We start from the raw sequence: 11,918 nt of genomic DNA on the forward strand, positions 1-11,918 counted from the left end.
GGGGGATAGAGTGGTGGGAGGAGTGGAGGAGGTTAGTTGTTAGGTGAGGTCAGGTGTTAGGTGAGGTTGGGGTAGGCTTCCCTGAAGAGATGGGTTTTCAGTGTGCGCCTGGAGGTGAGGAGGGTAGGTGACAGTCTGATGGATAGGGGTAGGGAGTTCCAGAGCATGGGGGAAGTCCTAGAGAAGTCCTGCAATCGGGCGTGGGACGAAGAGACATCAGCATGTTTAGGTGCCACTCATTTCAATGGCACCTAAAAACGCGGGGAGATTCTACAGCGACTGCTGCATGAGAAATCACCCTGCAATTGCGCAATGCGTGTCGCCCAAAAGAAGAGCTGGGAGTTGCACGATTGCAGAGCAATTTGTCGTGTGTCGCAGCAGAATCGCCTTGCGTTTTTAGTTTCCATTAACATGAATGGCACCTGAACATGCTGATGTGCGATTTGACATTTTACCAGCACATTTCTGAATTTCGGGCAGGACCGCAGCAATTGCGCCTGCCATTCAAACCACCGATGTGTGAACGGAGCCTTACTAAAACTGGAACACTCAGAACCTGGTGCAGCTGTGCATGGCGGCCAATCGGCTTCTATCTTCAGCTTGTTCAATTAGGCTTTGACAATAAAACCTGTAAGCTGATTGGTTACTATGCATTTGCACCAGACACTACCCATTTCTGTCACTGCTGATTAGACTTGTGCAGAGGTTAGCAGGTAGTTTGGCTCACTCCTGCATACAAACCTGCTTCAGATGTCTCACTACCCTGCTTAAAATAAGTTCAAGGAATTGTTTTGGGGACTGATGAGAAGGCTCTGACTTTGACTTTTTTTTAAAAAAAATCTAGAAATTCTTAAGACCCCTTTCACACAGAGCAGGCAGATGACAGGTCCATGTCTGCTCAGTTTATGCAGAGTGGACACGGACAGAGCTCACTCTCCCCTATGAGCAGTCGGGTGTAAATGGACTCCGCTGTCTGTTTACACCAGACTACCTTCCAATCTGCCTAGATGGAGGAGGGACAGATCCCCTTCTGTTTTTTGTTTGGTTTTTTAGAGGACCAGATCGGATTGAAGGTTGGCAAGTCAATTTGCACCCTCCGCTCCATAGGTAGGAATGGAAGGTCTGATCAGATCTGCCTGAAAAACTAGTGTTTACTAGTAACTAACAAAACCTATTAAGTTGCTGATCACAGCCATTACTAGTATAAATTAAATAAATAAAAATTCCAGCATTTATATCATAATTTGTAGACAGTATAAATTTCATGCAAACCAATCAATATACACTTATTGGGATTTATTTTTTTTTTACCAAAAGATATGTAGCTGAATACACTTTGGCCAAAATTTATGAAGAAATCTGATTTTTTTTTCTTATTAGATATGTTTTATAGCAGAAAGCAAAAAAATTTTTTTTCTTCAAAATTTGGAGTATTTTTTCAGCTATATCGCAAAAAGTAAAAAAATAAAATAAAATAAAAAAAAAACCCAGTGGAGCTCAAATACTACCAAAAAGGAAAAAAGCTTGATATGTGTGAATATAAATGGCAGCACAGTGGCTAAATGGTTAGCACTTCCGCCTGGCAGTTGTTGGTTCGAATCCCAACCACGGCACCACCTGCTTGGAGTTTGCATGTTCTCCCTGTGCCTGCATGGGTTTCCTCCGGGTACTCCGGTTTCCTCCCACACTCCAAAGACATGCTGGTAGGTTAATTGGATCCTGTCTAAATTGGTCCTAGTATCTATGAATGTGAGTTAAGGACCTTAGATTGTACGCCCCTTGAGGGTTAGGGACTGATGTGACTGTACAATATATATGTAAAGTGCTGCGTAAATGTACATCGCTATATAAGTACCTATAATAAATAAATAAAATATAAATTCAGTTTGCATACAGTGTTGTATGACTGCGCAATCACCAGTTAAAATAGCACAGTGCCAAACTGCAAAAAATGGCCTGGTCATGAAGGGGGTAAAATCATCTGGAGCTGAAATGGTTAAGCCACTCTGCTCTGGTGGAGGTCATCTGATCATCAAAATGTCTGTTAAATTTTAGATTGCTGATAAACACCCCAACATTCAAAAAAGTAAAAAATAAATAAAAAAGGTTCTGCTAACATACTCTAGCCCAGGGTTTGTCAACCAGGATCCTTCAAAGGTGGCCAGGGGTTCCTTGAGCAATTTCTGCCTCTCAGATAAATTCCCACTGACACCATCATTTTTAGCTATCTGTAAGGGGGTCATTCCTTGACCACATGTGTAAGGAGCGTTCTTCCCAATGACCATCACACTAATGTATCATGAATTCTAGATATAGTCATTTTTAGCAGGGCTTCCAAGACTGGAACATGATTTCAGAGGTTCCTCAGTGTTGAGCAGATTGAGAAAGGCTGCCCTAGGCGGTTGGGTTACATGCTGTAGCAGGAAGGACAGAAACTTTTCAAATGTCAGCCAACTCTCAGATATCGCTCTCTTGTTCAGATGAGTCATTTCCTTTCAGCTACTTTCATTTCTCCTGTTTGGTGGCCTCTGTCCAGAGAGCAATTTGTTTTGTTTCCTCAATGGCATCATCAAATGTTGTATACAAGGTGTAGTTCAGGAAATGCCACTCCTGAGGGATCTACATTGGAGAAACAAAACAGAATCTGCAATTCCCCTGCTGCAGATCACAGTGGGAGGGCATCAGCCAAGGTGCTGTCAATCCAGAAAGTAGTGGGCAGAGCTTAGGTGTGGCCAGGTGCTGATTGACATGAATCATCAGTGACAATGCTGGTAGCCACGCCCCCTGCAACATCCTCTCCTTTTACTATAATTTATTTATTTCAGGTTCTTATATAGCACCGTCAATTTAAGCAGCACTTTACATACATATAATGCGGGGGTCTCCAAACTTTCTAAACAAAGTGCCAGTTAACCGTCCTTCAGACTTTAGGGGGCTTGATTGTGGCCACTGGGAGTAGAAAAGGTCCTGACATCAGTGGGGAAACAACAATGGCCCATCGTTGGTGTAAGTGGGAAGAATTGTGCCCCTATCGTTGGTGTAAGTGGGAGGAATGGTGCCCCTATCGTTGGTGTCACTGGGAGGAATGGTGCCCCTATCGTTGGTGTCACTGGGAGGAACGGTGCCCCTATCGTTGGTGTCACTGAGAGGAACTGTGCCCTTATCGTTGGTGTCACTGGGAGGAACTGTGCCCTTATCGTTGGTGTCACTGGAATTGTGCCTCTATCGTTGGTGTCACTGGGAGGAATTGTGCCCCTATCGATGTCACTGGGAGGAATTGTGCCCCTATCAATGTCACTGGGAGGAATTGTGCCCCTATCGATGTCACTGGGAGGAATTGTGCCCCTATCGATGTCACTGGGAGGAATTGTGCCCCTATCGATGTCACTGGGAGGAATTGTGCCCCTATCGATGTCACTGGGAGGAATTGTGCCCCTATCGATGTCACTGGGAGGAATTGTGCCCCTATCGTTGGTGTCACTTTAATTGTGCCCCTATCATTGGTGTCACTTTAATTGTGCCCCTATCATTGGTGTCACTGGAATTGTGCCCCTATCGTTGGCGTCACTGGAATTGTGCCCCTATCGTCGGCGTCACTGGGAGGAATTGTGCCCCTATCGTTGGTGTCACTGAGAGGAATTGTGCCCCTATCGTTGGTGTCACTGAGAGGAATTGTGCCCCTATCGTTGGTGTCACTGAGAGGAATTGTGCCCCTATCATTGGTGTCATTGGGCCCCACTGTTTGTGTCACTAGGAGAAACTATGCCTCATCGCTGCTATCTTTGGGAGCAACTGTGCCCCATCATTGGCGTCAGTGAAGGGGTTAAGCCCCATTATTGATATCAGTGGATGAAATAATGCCCCAAGGACTGGATAAAAACAAGCAAATGGATGCAGTTTGGAGACCACTCCTATAGTACGACAGGCACAGCCTACAAGAGAGTGACAACTTTGTTCTGACTTCAGGATCAGTGCAGCATGGTTGCCACCCCGTCATAGGAAGCTGCGTTAGGTGGACTTCACTAGCAGGTCTCTCCCTCGCTCTCTCTAGAGAGCATTTGTCAGGCACCAATACACCTCCTCGCTGTCTGTTTTAACCTCCTATAATGCTGGACTACCACACCACAACTGCATGTGATGTTCACTTGAATGGGTCATGCTCGGTGGGTGGTAGTGCAGGTCGAATGTGACAGGTGATATATTTCCTGCCATGGTGTAAAGCATAGCCATCGCATGTGTACACCACGAATGCTGCCTTCCCAGCTAATACAATGGGGTCTCTCCTCCCCCAAAATCAAGTGTAAACAAGCCCTTAAAGTGGTTGTAAACCTCTGCCATGAAATATGAACAAAGCATATCTCTCTATAGTGTGTACTTGTCTCAATCCAGAGCACTAAGGGATGTATTTACTAAAGCTGGAGAGCGCAAAATTAGGTGCAATTCTGCACAGAAACCAATCACTTTCCAGGTTTTAATGCCAAAGCGTAACTGAAAAAGCGGAGGTTAGAAGCTGATTGACTACCATGCACAGCTTCTCCAGATTCTGAGTGAACCAGTTTTAGTAAATCTACCCAAATGTGTCTGCTGCTTCATTCCTCTGCTATCTGCATGCGTCACTTTTGACACCAAGAGAAAAATGGTGACAGGGAAGGGACCTCCAGCTGATTAACAGCCTCAGCTCTGTTCCTGTGAGCTGTGTGGAGGTGGTGTGTCTCTTCCCTTCAATCTGCTCTCAGAGCTCTCCTCACCGAGATCTGCAGTGTGTAATTTCAGCTCTCCACTCCCTTTTATTTGACAGCTTAGACAAGTTTTATAAATTCAGCACTTTGTATAGATATAGAGAAGAGACGACTGAAGGTAAACAGGTACAACTTATGTAGGAGTATTTGTTTCATCTCTGTGTATCACCTGAGGCCAGTCACTTCTCTGGGTATATGTAAGGGTTTACAACCACTTTAACCACTTACCCTCCAGAAGATTTACCCCCCTTCATGACCAGGCAATTTTTTTGCTGTTCGGAACTGCGCTATTTCAACTTGTAATTGCACAGTCATGCAACGCTGTACCAAAACAAAATTTATGTACTTTTTTCACACAAATAGCTTTCTTTTGCTGGTATTTGATCACCTCTGTGGTTTTTATCTTTTGCGCTATAAACAAAAAAAGACTGAAAATTTTGAAAAAACTAAAAAAAATGTTTTCCACTTTTGGTTATAAAAAGTATCCAATAAATTCAAAGTCATAAATTTAGGCCAAAAATGTATTCTGCTACATCTTTGGTAAAAAAAAAAAAATCCCAACACCTGTATATTAATTGCTTTATGTGAAAGTTATAGCGTCTACAAACTGTGGTATAAATATTGGAATGTACACAGCTTTTACTTTCTGACTGCCTATCACATTTCTTGAGGTGCTAAAATGCCAGGGCAGTACAAAAAAAAACCCCAAATGAGCCCTTTTTGGAAAGTAGACACCCCAAGGATTTTGCAGAGAGGCATGTTGAGTCCATGGAAGATTTCATCTTTTGCTAAACTTCTTTTGAAAAAAATGTTTGTTTTTTTTACCCAAAGTTATCACTTAAATGATATATTGCTCATGCATGCCATGGGTATATGTGGAAATACACCCCAAAAAAACTTTCTTCTACTTCTCCAGATTATGGGGGTATCACATGTGAGAGACTTTTTGGCAGCCTAGCTACATACAGGCCCCCAAAATCCAATGACCACCTTCAGGCTTTCAAAGGGCTTATTTCCTCATATCACTTCCTCACTACCAATCACAGTTTTGGAGGCGCTAAAATGCTAAAATGCCAGGATAGTACACCCCCCCCCCCCTTCCGATAGTACAAACACCCCCCAAATGACCCCTGTTTGGAAAGCAGACACTCCAAGGTATTTGCTAAGAGGCATGGTGAGTGTTTTGCAGATCTCAATTGTTCCCACATGTTTTTGGAATACGCAGAAAGAAAAACGAAAATTTGAGAAGAGGCATGGTGAGCATTTTACAGAGATCATTTTTGTCACAGAGTTTTGAAAAAAAAAAAAAAGAAAAGAAAAAAAAATACATTTTCGTTTTTCTTTCTGCGTATTCCAAAAACGTGTGGGAACAATTGAGATCTGCAAAACACTCCCCATGCCTCTTAGCAAATACCTTGGAGTATCTGCTTTCCCAAAAGGAGTCATTTGGGGGGGGCTTTTACTATCCTGGCATTTCAGGGCCAACATTAGAAGCTTACGCCACACATCACCCACTCTTGAAGACCAAGCTTTTTCTGACACTTTGTTCAAACTGAATATTTTCTCTTTTTCGGACCATTCTCTGTAAACTCTAGAGATGATGTAGCATATATAAGAAGCGCCACAGAAAATACAAAATAAATCAAATAATAAGCAGCACCTCTAACCAATAAAAGGTTAAATAGTATACAAATAAAAAGTGCGCTAATTATTCACAAAACATGCAAAGATAAATAATAAAAATATAAATAAGTTCATAAATATACCAAATTAAAAAAGAAAAAAGCGCCACTTACAAAAAACACCAAAATGTCAGCAACATATCCCACCCAAAACAAATCTTGGCAACAATAATCCTAATTAAAAGGTATGCGCTAAGAACAAACTTATACAAAGGTGTATATCATCATCATCCAAAAAACATTAGTGTTTTAAATAAATAATTATAGTGTCCAAACATAAATTAGTGTCCAAAAAATATATATATATATCTGCAGTGACTTGAACCAATTGTGAAAAATCCACCACCAAAGGAGATTAAATGAACTCACCAGAGCTAATGGCTGGTCAGATTATAAACCAGCAACAGCGCTTGTGCTCTGGGAGCAATGAACCCGATGTCCAAATAGATATGGTGATGTTTCAGATACTTCCAGATAATAATCATCACAGACAAACAACTTTTCAGCCCAAGCTCTTATGATGAACTTCTCCACTCTTTCTCATACCTCCATGAGAGCATGCAGTACACTCAGGGACAAAAAAGAGAACATAATGGTGCAATACGTTTTTTTCATTTATCTCTTTAATAAAAAAAGGTATACGGAAACTCACAAACGGTACCGCCCCTTGATGACGTCGGTGTGACGAAACCGGTTGGGCGTGGCCTACTCGATGTGGACGTTAGAGAGCCTTGCTGTTCTGTGCTGTATGGGAGAGATCCGCGGTGAGCGGTAACTGTATCTCAACCCTTTTTTGCGATTGAAGCTGGTGTCTGTCGGACACCTTGTTTGTGAGTTTCCTTATACCTTTTTTATTAAAGAGATAAATAAAAAAACGTATTGCACCATTATGTTCTCTTTTTTGTCCCTGAGTGTACTGCATGCTCTCATGGAGGTATGAGAAAGAGTGGAGAAGTTCATCATAAGAGCTTGGGCTGCAAAGTTGTTTGTCTGTGATGATTATTATCTGGAAGTATCTGAAACATCACCATATCTATTTGGACATCGGGTTCATTGCTCCCAGAGCACAAGCGCTGTTGCTGGTTTATAATCTGACCAGCCATTAGCTCTGGTGAGTTCATTTAATCTCCTTTGGTGGTGGATTTTTCACAATTGGTTCAAGTCACTGAAGATATATATTTTTTTTTTGGACACTAATTTATGTTTGGACACTATAATTATTTATTTAAAACACTGTTTTTTGGAGGATGATATACACCTTTGTATAAGTTTGTTATTAGCGCATACCTTTTAATTAGGTTCATAAATATAAACATAAGTCCAGCCACCATAACAGTGATAGTCCAATATCAACTTAATGTCAATCTTGAAACAAACACCCGTGTGCAAATCCGACACCAGATGAAATGAATTCACTCACCAGAGCTATATGTTGATTATATTATAAACCAGCATGATAGCATTTTGCTCTGGGAGCGATGATCTGCAGGATATTCCAGTAGAGGAACAGCAACCAATAGTGATCCAATCAGCACATATGGAACAGCTAAGCAGCAAATGATCTTCCAATAACATGGGCAAAGCTGGAGGAATCAGAAGAGATATGATGGTGCAGAACGTTTAAAACCAGTAAAATTTTATTAGTAAAGTATAACACTCACAAGGAAGGTGTCTAGCCGACACCAGCAATGACAGCCTCTACAATGCCACATCCACGAGGGAAAAACCAAGGGACGAACCTCCTGCACCGCGATCACACAGCCGACAGCTGGGAGGAACGTTCCAACGTCATGTCCACTAGGCCAGACCTTATGTTTATATTTATGAATTTATTTATATTTTTATTATTTATCCTTGCATTTTTTGTGATTAGTGCACTTTTTATTTGTACAAAACTCTAGAGATGGTTGTGCCTGAAAATCCCAGTAGATCAGCAGTTATTGAAATACTCAGACCAGCCCGTCTGGCACCAACAACCATGTCACGTTCAAAGTCACTTAAATCCCCTTTCTTCCCCATTCTGATGTCCGGATTGAACTTCAGCAAGTTGTCTTCACCACATCTAGATGACTGTAGGAAAATAGTAAGCGAGTGCTGAGACTCAGGAAAAATAGCCGCTAGAACACCAAAAAAGGCAACAAAAAACAAACCTTCCAATAAATTTATATAGAGAAAAGGTGCAGCGCTAGATGTAAATATAACTAGACATATTGGGGTTTATTTACTAAAGCTGGAGAGTCCAAAATCAGACTCCCCTCTGCATAGAAACCAATCAGCTTCTAACCTCAGCTTGTTCAATGAAGCTTTGGCAATGAAACCTGGAAGCTGATTGGTTTCTATGCAGAAGGGAGTCTGATTTTGGACTCTCCAGCTTTAGTAAATAAACCCCATTATAACAACATGCTGAATGAACATAAAATACCAGTAAAATCGAGTGCAAAGTAGTGAATCACACTGGGTGGAACCAGTTGGCTGTGTAAGACAGACTGGGGAGCAACCAACCTATGAGTCCCCACTTGCAGAAACCGTTCTAGAGGGACCACAGATGGTGACACAGTGCTAAGGCCTTTGTGGATTACCTACCCTGGATGAGATTGGATGGTGCATTACTCTGACCCTGTTCTGGCAGTAGATGACCACTACCTGAGAGAGGATTTCTTATATGCGCATTTTTGACGCACTTCTGGTGAGTGCGCATTCTTTATACCCATTATCCACTGTGTGATACACCGGACTCCCGTTTTCACGCACTTCAATTGGATCTAGTGGTTCCCCGTGGTGGCGTTTGAATCATTTTGGGACATTTACTCATTTATATTCACCCAGTGTGATTCACTACTTTGCATTCGATTTTACTGTTATTTTATGTCTATTTTATGTTCATTCAGCATGTTGTTATAATATGTCTAGTTATATTTACATCTAGCGCTGCACCTTTTCTCTATATACATCTAGATGACTAAATGCTGTTGAGTTTCTGCCATGTGATTGGCTGATTAGCAATCTGTGTTACCAAGCAATTGAACAGGAGTACCGAATAAAGAGGCCAGAGAGGGTATACTGACACCCAGCGCAATGCGTTTACATGCGCCAAGACGCACCGACCTACACCTGAACGCATTTCAATGAGTTTCCATTCCTTTCAATGGGAAATGCACCAAACACCCCACAGCCTATGGTGTGACACTGTGTATCCAGCAGCACAGCCCCAATGATAAAGTCATTCTAGCTGGAGGTCTCCACAGACAACAGGAAAGTCCTCCCACCCCGGACACTGATGGCCTCTCACGTGATCTCCTCCACCTAGGCCGCCATGTCTCGTCTCCTCCAGCTGTTCAGCCTGGTCACATGACTCCCAGAGCACTTCCGGCTCTAGCTACGGGCCGCGGTCTAGGACAAAACACCAAACAAACGCTTCCACAGCCGTACAGTAGAGGCGGCATTTCACCGACAAGCTACCCCGAAGCAGTGTAACTCATGGCGGGTGTGAGTGGTACGCGGCCACCTCCCCCTGGCTAATATATCATTGGAGGACAAGCAACATGCGCGCCTCCGCTCTGTTGCCATGGATACCCTTAAACAGCGCGCGAACGTCCCTGTGGCCGAGAACGTCAGTCCTCCAATCAGCTCTGAGGGGCCGTGGCCATTCTAGAACTCTCTGTCCTTTTGCAAGAGATGGGCGTTCGCGCTGTTGGCGCCCCTAGTGGCCACTCCTTAAGCTGCATTCCCCCGTGAGTGTTCTGTAGCTTGAAGCTCCAAAAAGCTCAAATTAAAAAATCATTTGTTCTCTATGGTGCCTCTGCGTGTGATCAGGTGTGAACAGGCACCATAGAGAACAATTGATTTTATATGTTTGAGCTTTTTTTGGAGCTTCAGCCTCAGGCCCCATCCACACCTGAGCGTTTGGTAGTGTGAAGAGCGAAGATCCAAAACGCTCGGGGAAAAAATGAATATCAGTCTAGGTTCACACCTATGCATTTTCAGCTGCGTTTTGCAGTCCATTTAACATGGGACAGGTTCGCATATCCGCATTTTCACCGGGTGCGTCTTTTGGATGGGGGCAGGGACTTTTTTTAAACGCAAAACGTTGCATTTTTGGTTCTATACACTTCAATGTAGACGCTGCAAAAAAGCATGGAGTGCGTTTTTGATGGGTTTTTGCTGAAATTTGGTTGCGTTTTGCATTTTAATCTGCCTAGCAACAAGAAAAAAAAACGCATATAAAATACAGCAACACTGCAGAAACTGCATAGGTGTGAACCTAGCCTTATTCTATGGAGATAGTTCACATCTCCACTCCACGTCACTGGAAGCAGAACACCTGACGCTCAAAAACATCTTGGAGCTACTTTTGTAGCTCAATTTGGGCAGATGTGAACGTTTTTTGGCACGTTTTTATTTTCATAGAAAAGAACAGAAACTTTTAGAAAAAAAACAAAAAACAAAATTGTAAAAGTATATGAATAAATAAATGTAAAATAAATACACACATAAATAAAAAACACAATAAACACCAGATTTTTTCTTCTTTTTTTCTCATTCTTCTTCATCTTCTTCCTCCTCTTCTTCTTCCTTTTCTTATTCTTATTCTTCCACTTCTTCCTCTTATTCCTCCTCTTCCTTTTCCTCCCCTTCTTCTAATTCTTCTTCCTCTTCCTCCTCCTCTCCTTCCTCCTCCTCCTCTCCTTCCTCCTCTTCTTCTTCTTCCTCCTCTTCCTCTTCTTCCTCCTCTTCTTCTTCTTCCTCCTCTTCCTCTTCTTCCTCCTCTTCTTCTTCTTCCTCCTCTTCCTCTTCTTCCTCCTCTTCTTCTTCTTCCTCCTCTTCCTCTTCTTCCTCCTCTTCTTCTTCTTCCTCCTCTTCCTCTTCCTCCTCTTCCTCTTCTTCTTCCTCCTCTTCCTCTTCTTCCTCCTCCTCTTCCTCTTCTTCCTCCTCTTCTTCTTCCTCCTCCTCTTCCTCTTCTTCCTCCTCTTCCTCTTCTTCCTCCTCTTCTTCCTCATCCTTTTCTTCTTCTTCTTCCTCCTCTTCTTCTTCTTCCTCCTCCTCCTCCTCTTCTTCTTCCTCCTCCTCTTCTTCTTCTTCCTCCTCTTCTTCTTCCTCCTCCTCCTCTTCTTCCTCCTCCTCCTCCTCTTCTTCTTCCTCCTCCTCTTCATCTTCTTCCTCCTCTTCTTCTTCCTCCTCCTCCTCTTCTTCCTCCTCTTCTTCCTCCTCCTCTTCTTCTTCCTCTACTTCTTCTTCTTCCTCTACTTCTTCCTCCTTCTCCTCTTCTTCTTCCTCTACTTCTTCTTCTTCCTCTTCTTCTTCCTCCTCTTCTTCCTCTTCTTCTTCTTCCTCATACTTTTCTTCTTCCTCCTCTTCTTCCTCCTCTATTCTTCTTCCTCTTACTCCTCTTCTTCTTCCTCTTCTTCTTCATCATCTTCTTCTTCTTCCTTATCTTCTTACGCCTTTTCTTCTTCTTCCTCTTCCACTTCTTCTTCTTCTTCCTCCTCTTCTACTTCTT

The 11,918-nt window shown here is 42.7% G+C and overlaps 1 protein-coding gene across 3 annotated transcripts in view; it reads right to left on the reverse strand.

Moving 5' to 3' along the window:
* Nucleotides 1-9,900, reverse strand: part of COQ2 (coenzyme Q2, polyprenyltransferase) — a 36,802-nt gene extending 26,902 nt beyond the window's left edge. Inside the window, exon 1 of one of the 3 annotated variants that reach the window (XM_089677877.1) lies at nucleotides 9,711-9,900. The gene's annotated coding sequence lies outside the window, so the exon portion shown is untranslated. Of the gene's footprint in view, nucleotides 1-7,841; nucleotides 8,804-9,687 lie in introns of those variants that run through there. The other 2 variants (XM_089677876.1, XM_089677878.1) reach the window with 2 other exon arrangements.
* Between the last annotated feature and the right edge of the window lie 2,018 nt (nucleotides 9,901-11,918).

This window comes from Staurois parvus, unplaced genomic scaffold, assembly GCF_062004578.1.
Source record: "Staurois parvus isolate SC_StPar_1 unplaced genomic scaffold, SC_StPar_1.0 ptg000195l, whole genome shotgun sequence".
Taxonomy (NCBI): domain Eukaryota; kingdom Metazoa; phylum Chordata; class Amphibia; order Anura; family Ranidae; genus Staurois; species Staurois parvus.